Source organism: Oncorhynchus gorbuscha, linkage group LG05 (genome assembly GCF_021184085.1).
Source record: "Oncorhynchus gorbuscha isolate QuinsamMale2020 ecotype Even-year linkage group LG05, OgorEven_v1.0, whole genome shotgun sequence".
In the NCBI taxonomy this organism is placed as follows: Eukaryota; Metazoa; Chordata; class Actinopteri; order Salmoniformes; family Salmonidae; genus Oncorhynchus; species Oncorhynchus gorbuscha.
Window position 1 is genome coordinate 35,112,835 of NC_060177.1, and position 5,930 is coordinate 35,118,764.

At 40.1% G+C, this 5,930-nt stretch overlaps 1 non-coding gene across 1 annotated transcript; it reads right to left on the minus strand.

Annotated features, from left to right (window-relative positions):
• Positions 1 to 816: 816 nt before the first annotated feature.
• Positions 817 to 889, minus strand: trnaf-gaa. The gene has a single exon. It is a non-coding gene; the product is annotated as a tRNA-Phe (tRNA).
• Between the last annotated feature and the right edge of the window lie 5,041 nt (positions 890 to 5,930).

Consider the following 5,930-nt stretch of genomic DNA (forward strand, 5'->3'; position numbering starts at 1 on the left):
TGGGGGTTGTCATTTCTTTGGGGGGCCGCACAGCCCTCCATGTGCTCTCCAGAGGTAGCCTGACTGACATTAGGTACCGAGATGAGATCCTCAGACCCCTTGTGAGACCATATGCTGGTGCGGTTGGCCCTGGGTTCCTCCTAATGCTAGCCCTCATGTGGCTGGAGTGTGTCAGCAGTTCCTGCAAGAGGAAGGTATTGATGCTATGGACGTACCTGCCTGTTCCCCAGTCCTGAATCCAATTGAGCACATCTGGGACATCATGTCTCGCTCCATCCACCAACACCACGTTGCACCACAGACTGTCCAGGAGTTGGCGGATGCTTTAGTCCAGGTCTGGGAGGAGATCCCTCAGGAGACCATCCGCCACCTCATCAGGAGCATGCCCAGACGTTGTAGGGAGGTCATACAGGCACGTGAAGGCCACACATACACTACTGAGCCTCATTTTGACTTGTTTTAAGGACATTACATCAAAGTTGGATAAGCCTGTAGTGTGGTTTTCCACTTTAATTTTGAGTGTGACTCCAAATCCAGTCCTCCATGGGTTGATCAATTTTGATTGCCATTGATAATTTTTGTGTGATTTTGTTCATTTCATTCATTCAGATCTAGGATGTGTTATTTTAGTGTTCCCTTTATTTTTTTGAGCAGTGTACATACAGATTGAGGAGTTGAGGAGAGTTTTATGTCCAAACGATAATCTCACTACATTCACTTCCCACCAGATTTTACCTTTGAAACAGGGATTGAAAACTTAACCTCTTTTCCGGGCCATATTTAGAACTCTCGCAAAAGAAGAAAAAAAAGAACACCTGCCGAAACCCGGGATCGAACCAGGGACCTTTAGATCTTCAGTCTAACGCTCTCCCAACTGAGCTATTTCGGCTGCACTGTATAACCGTACCACAAAAGACTAGATAAACACACATCAAAACACTTTATCATTATTTTTTAAGGTGTGTGATTGGCTGTCCGGTATATTCAGTTGACTTCGGGACCATTAATATTTTCTAACAGAGTGAGTGACAAATGCCTCCACATTAATGACATGATCACGGACACGTTCTTTTTCAAACTGCTAGAAAGACAATGCTGCCACCTGATGGTCCCCTGACAAACTCACACATAGTTTTAGTTAACATTTTTGTTAAAATTAGGCTAACCTTTTACCGACGACAGGTACGAATAGGAGCCTTAGTTGATCTGGTCTGGAGTCTTCTTGCTAACAGGCTCTCAATATGTAATGAAAGTTCTCCAACTGCTCAGATAAAATTACCTGTTATTTCATCTATTGTCCATGAGAAGGTGGTAGTGAGCACCTCAAATTTGCACTTAACCTTCAGGACGTTGCAATATTAACGTGGTCTAACTCAACCATTCTAATAGTTATAGTTTATGTATTATATAAGTTATAGTATTGCTTACGAACACTATTTTAAAACATTATTTGAAAACAAAGCTTTCCTTTTATTTCGATTAATCATAACTGTACGTAGGTATCATCTCTATTGCATAAAGATGTTTTATATTATCTTTTTAATTCGTGTTTTTTTTCTCCCCCCTTGCTGAATTGTCCACACGTAAAAGATATAGCAGAGGATGGTTTCGATCCATCGACCTCTGGGTTATGGGCCCAGCACGCTTCCGCTGCGCCACTCTGCTGTCTGGTGAATAAACTATTAAATGTATGGTTTGAACAAACCTCTTTCACTGCTATAGCACAATAAATATAAACAAATCTAATGACAAAATGTATATCATTAAACTAAATTAGCATTTCGCTACACTCACATTAACATCTGCTAACCATATGTAACCAATTTTTTAAAAATCTGATAAACTAAGACCTTTCTTAGTATGTGGTTAAACTCAAATATACTAATTGACTAATCGATAAAAACAAGGTATAATCTTTGTAAATGATATCATAAATAGTACTGATGGAGTTACATGCAGTTGAAGTCTGAGGTTTACATACACCTTTTTCAAATACATTTAAACTTAGTTTTTCACAATTCCTGACATTTAATCCTAGTAAAAATTCCCTGTTTTAGGCCAGTTAGGATCACTACTTTATTTTAAGAATGCGAAATGTCAGAATAATAGTAGAGAGAGTGATTTATTTCAGCTTGTATTTATTTCATCACATTCCCAGTGGGTCAGAAGTTCACATACACTCAATTAGTATTTGGTATCATTGCCTTTAAATTGTTGAACTTGGGTCAAACATTTCAGGTAGCCTTCCAGAAGCTTCCCACAAAAATTGGTCCAGCATCGGTTAGGGTTTGACAAGGGTAAGGCTGTCATTGTAAATAAGAATGTGATATTAACTGACTTGCCTAGTTAACTAAAAAAACAGTGATGTGAGAATATCCTTACTCTCTGTGTTTAACTTGTCATGTCTAGACTGTCTGTAAGATTATCACACTGAGAATGGGGTCAAGTTATTCAACTGTAGTCCCTCTTATTCAAAGCCATCAAATTATGCACTTGAGAATAAACTTTAACAGAACTAATCTGTGGTACTTTTACAAGAACGTCTGTCAGGTGATGGCTTTTCCCTGGAGTTTGAAAATGTTTCATTTGAACAGTGAAAAATAAAGAGTCAAAGGAAATACCTTCAATATTTATTTTTGGGAACCTTCATACTTTCTGCCGAATAACAACAATTTCCATGCTGTACTCATTGGTTTGCATTGCAGTGGTTTTAAATTGCAACATTTATTGGAGGCCAAGCTCCCCTCCTCCCCAGTATACAGGAAGTGAAGGGGCTGCTGCTGGCTGAGAGGATATGATTATTGACAAAAGAATAGAAGACACAGTGCCCAGATCCCAACCCTTATCCTCATCACAAACGTGACGTAGGAGAACTTGTGCCGGTGGAGCAGGTGCTGGAGGAAGTTGGAGGTCTTGTAGCTGGGGTCGCCCCCGGCATGGCTGAACATACAGGACACACCTGGAGGCACACCAACCAATCAACAACCCTGTCATTACCTCACCAGTACACCAAAACAGAATGCAGTAGAATCTCTGTTGGTTTAGGATGCACTCTCATGCAGTTACGTCAATGTTGCGTAACACTTCATATCAGCACATAAAAGCTTGAGGAAATTCATACTAGGACAGTGTCCATGTTCAGACTAGGACAGTGTCCATAGTTCAGACTAGGACAGTGTCCATAGTTCAGACTAGGACAGTGTCCATAGTTCAGGGTATAATATAGCAGACTAACCACTTTGTTGGGATCGTTGCGGTGGTTCTCCATACAGTGTTGGGCCAGCTTCTGTTGGTCCAGGTTGTGGGCTCCACAGAACGGGCATGAAAAGTGGAATGGTTTGGAATATTGCTGCAGGCAGGGAGAAAACACACGTTTAGTATGAGCCATAATGGATACAACATGGGTATGCATCACACACACTTTGCCAGACACACACTGATGGATTGTTGTTGTGTGTGTGAATATAGCTCCAAAGTCTGAGGCCCAGTTTCCAGACATTAGCAGGATGCCAATCATGCCCAGCAGTACACCTGGAAGGACAGCTGGTCTGTGTGGACATGAGGGTCAGAAAGCAATGTGCTGCAGTGACATTTACGCTAGCCGAGCCACACACACACATAGAATAGGGTCCTTAACAATGTGTTTATTAACTCACTGCTTCATCAGCACCACACCAAGACAACAGGGCCTATTCACACACTACCCTCCACAGCTGACCAGGGGCAGCCCATTAGAGTCCCATCAGACTTAAGGTTGACAGGTCTCTCAGGTAGGACACAGTCTACTAGCTAATGGGAAATGTCTAATTTACAGACATGTCTATTTGAATAACTGATAAAGCTGCACACTGTACTGTAAATGTAATAGAACAGCAATGTCCTCAGGAAAAAATTCAAACATTATTTTATCCTTGGTTTTAAAAAACTGTCAGTGCATAAATGTATTTTGTCCCCCCCACACCAAGCGTGATCACGACACACAGGTTAATATATGAAAACAAACTCTGAACCAATTACATTAATTTGGGGCCAGGTGGAAAAGCATGAAACATGTATGGCAATTTAACTAGCTAGCTTGCACATGCTAGCTAATTTGTCCTATTTAGCTAGCTTGCTGTTGCTAGTTAATTTGTCCTGGGATATAAACATTGAGTTGTTATTTTACCTGAAATGCACAAGGTCCTGTACTCCACCAATTAATTCACACATAAAACGGTCAACTGAATCGTTTCTAGTCATCTCTCATCCTTCCAGGCTTTTTCTTCTCTTGACTTTATATTGCGATTGGCAACTTTCATAAATTACATACCTTACCACAATCGAGCTATTTCGTCTTTCAGTCACAGACGTGGGTATAACCAGTGAGGAGATGGGAGAGGCATGGTTTGGAGCACGATGTGTGTCTGAAATGGAACTGACTTCTATTTTAGCCCTTGGCAACGCAGATGCTTGTTGGCGTGAGTGAGCAGTGCGGGTGCAATAATTGAATAACATAGATTTCTAAATTTATTTTGGAATTCTCGTGCACTTGTAGTCAGCCTGTGATGGGAGTGGTGTCTCCAGGGAGAAAACAAATCTTCTGAAATTTCATTCGTGATCTTATGCTGCCATCTATTGGAATTATTTAGCAACTGCAGTACTGAATAAATTGTATATCCTTACTAAAGTGGTAATTACTCCAAATGGCAAAATACAAAATTTTCTCGTTCATTTTATCACTTACAACCGTAAAATAACAATTTAAACCATAACAAACCATGAAACAGACATAAACACCATACATTTAGTTTATTATTTTACATTTTTAAAACGATTTATTTAGATGGGTGACATTATCTGCGAAAGTGACACCCCCTTAACATATAAACACAGACACTGGACACAGACACTAAAAATGTGTTGTTTTTCATTATAAATCTGGTTGCTCTCAAAAGAGCCTTTGCTTTGCTAAACAGTTCGTTTTCCTGAGTGTGCTGCCTGCCTGCCTGTCATCAGAGGAGTCTGTCTGCCCACCTGACTGCCATGTCATCAGAGGAGTAGATCTGTGAATAATGAAAAGTTAATCAATTATTGCCACACTTTAAGATAGAGGCCTAGTTTACATTTTAGTCATTTAGTAGATGCTGTTATCCAAAGCGACTAAGGTTAAGTGCCTTGCTCAAGGTTTCGACAGATTTTTCACCTAGTCCATTCAGGGATTCGAACTAGCCACCTTTCAGTTACTGCCCAACGCTCTTAACCGCTAGATTGCAAACTACAAAATGTTAAACGCAAAAAGGCAAATGGTAGTAAATAAATGTTAAACTGCTTAAATAAAAGACTCTTTCTTAGAATTTTAAGACTGCCACTGTTTTGGGGAAATAGGGGTATGTATGTCTATTTCGCCAAATATCTCTCAATGTGTAGATTTAAAAAAATTCAAGTAGGACACCATATTAATCAGGATAATCTCTTCTATCTAATTATGTAAGGCTGGGCAGTGTATCTCGTTGTCATCGATCGTTAGACCAAAAATAGACCTTAGTTGCAATTCGTTTTCTACTTCCTCTTTATGCAGACAATGAGCACAGTTGACTTTCTACAGTAGTTTTTTCTTCTTCTTCAGTTTCGTCCTAAAAACAAATTGTAGTGGTAATGTGAAAAGGGCTACATTTTTTTGTGCCATTTACGCAAAATGGAATTCTAAGAATAATTCCAGTCAAAATAGGGTCTACAAACGCTCGATTCAATTAAGTCGCTAGTGTTCCAGTTTAGCCAAAGTTCAATTTCCGTTTTCAGCCTTGGGTGAATTTGGACTCGTTCTATTGTCCAGCCTGCCATAGGGCGGCGCACAATTGGCCCAGCGTTGTCCGGGTTTGGCCGGTGTACTGTCGGCGATCATTGTTAATAAGAATTTGCTCTTAACTGACTTGCCTAGTTAAATAAAGGTT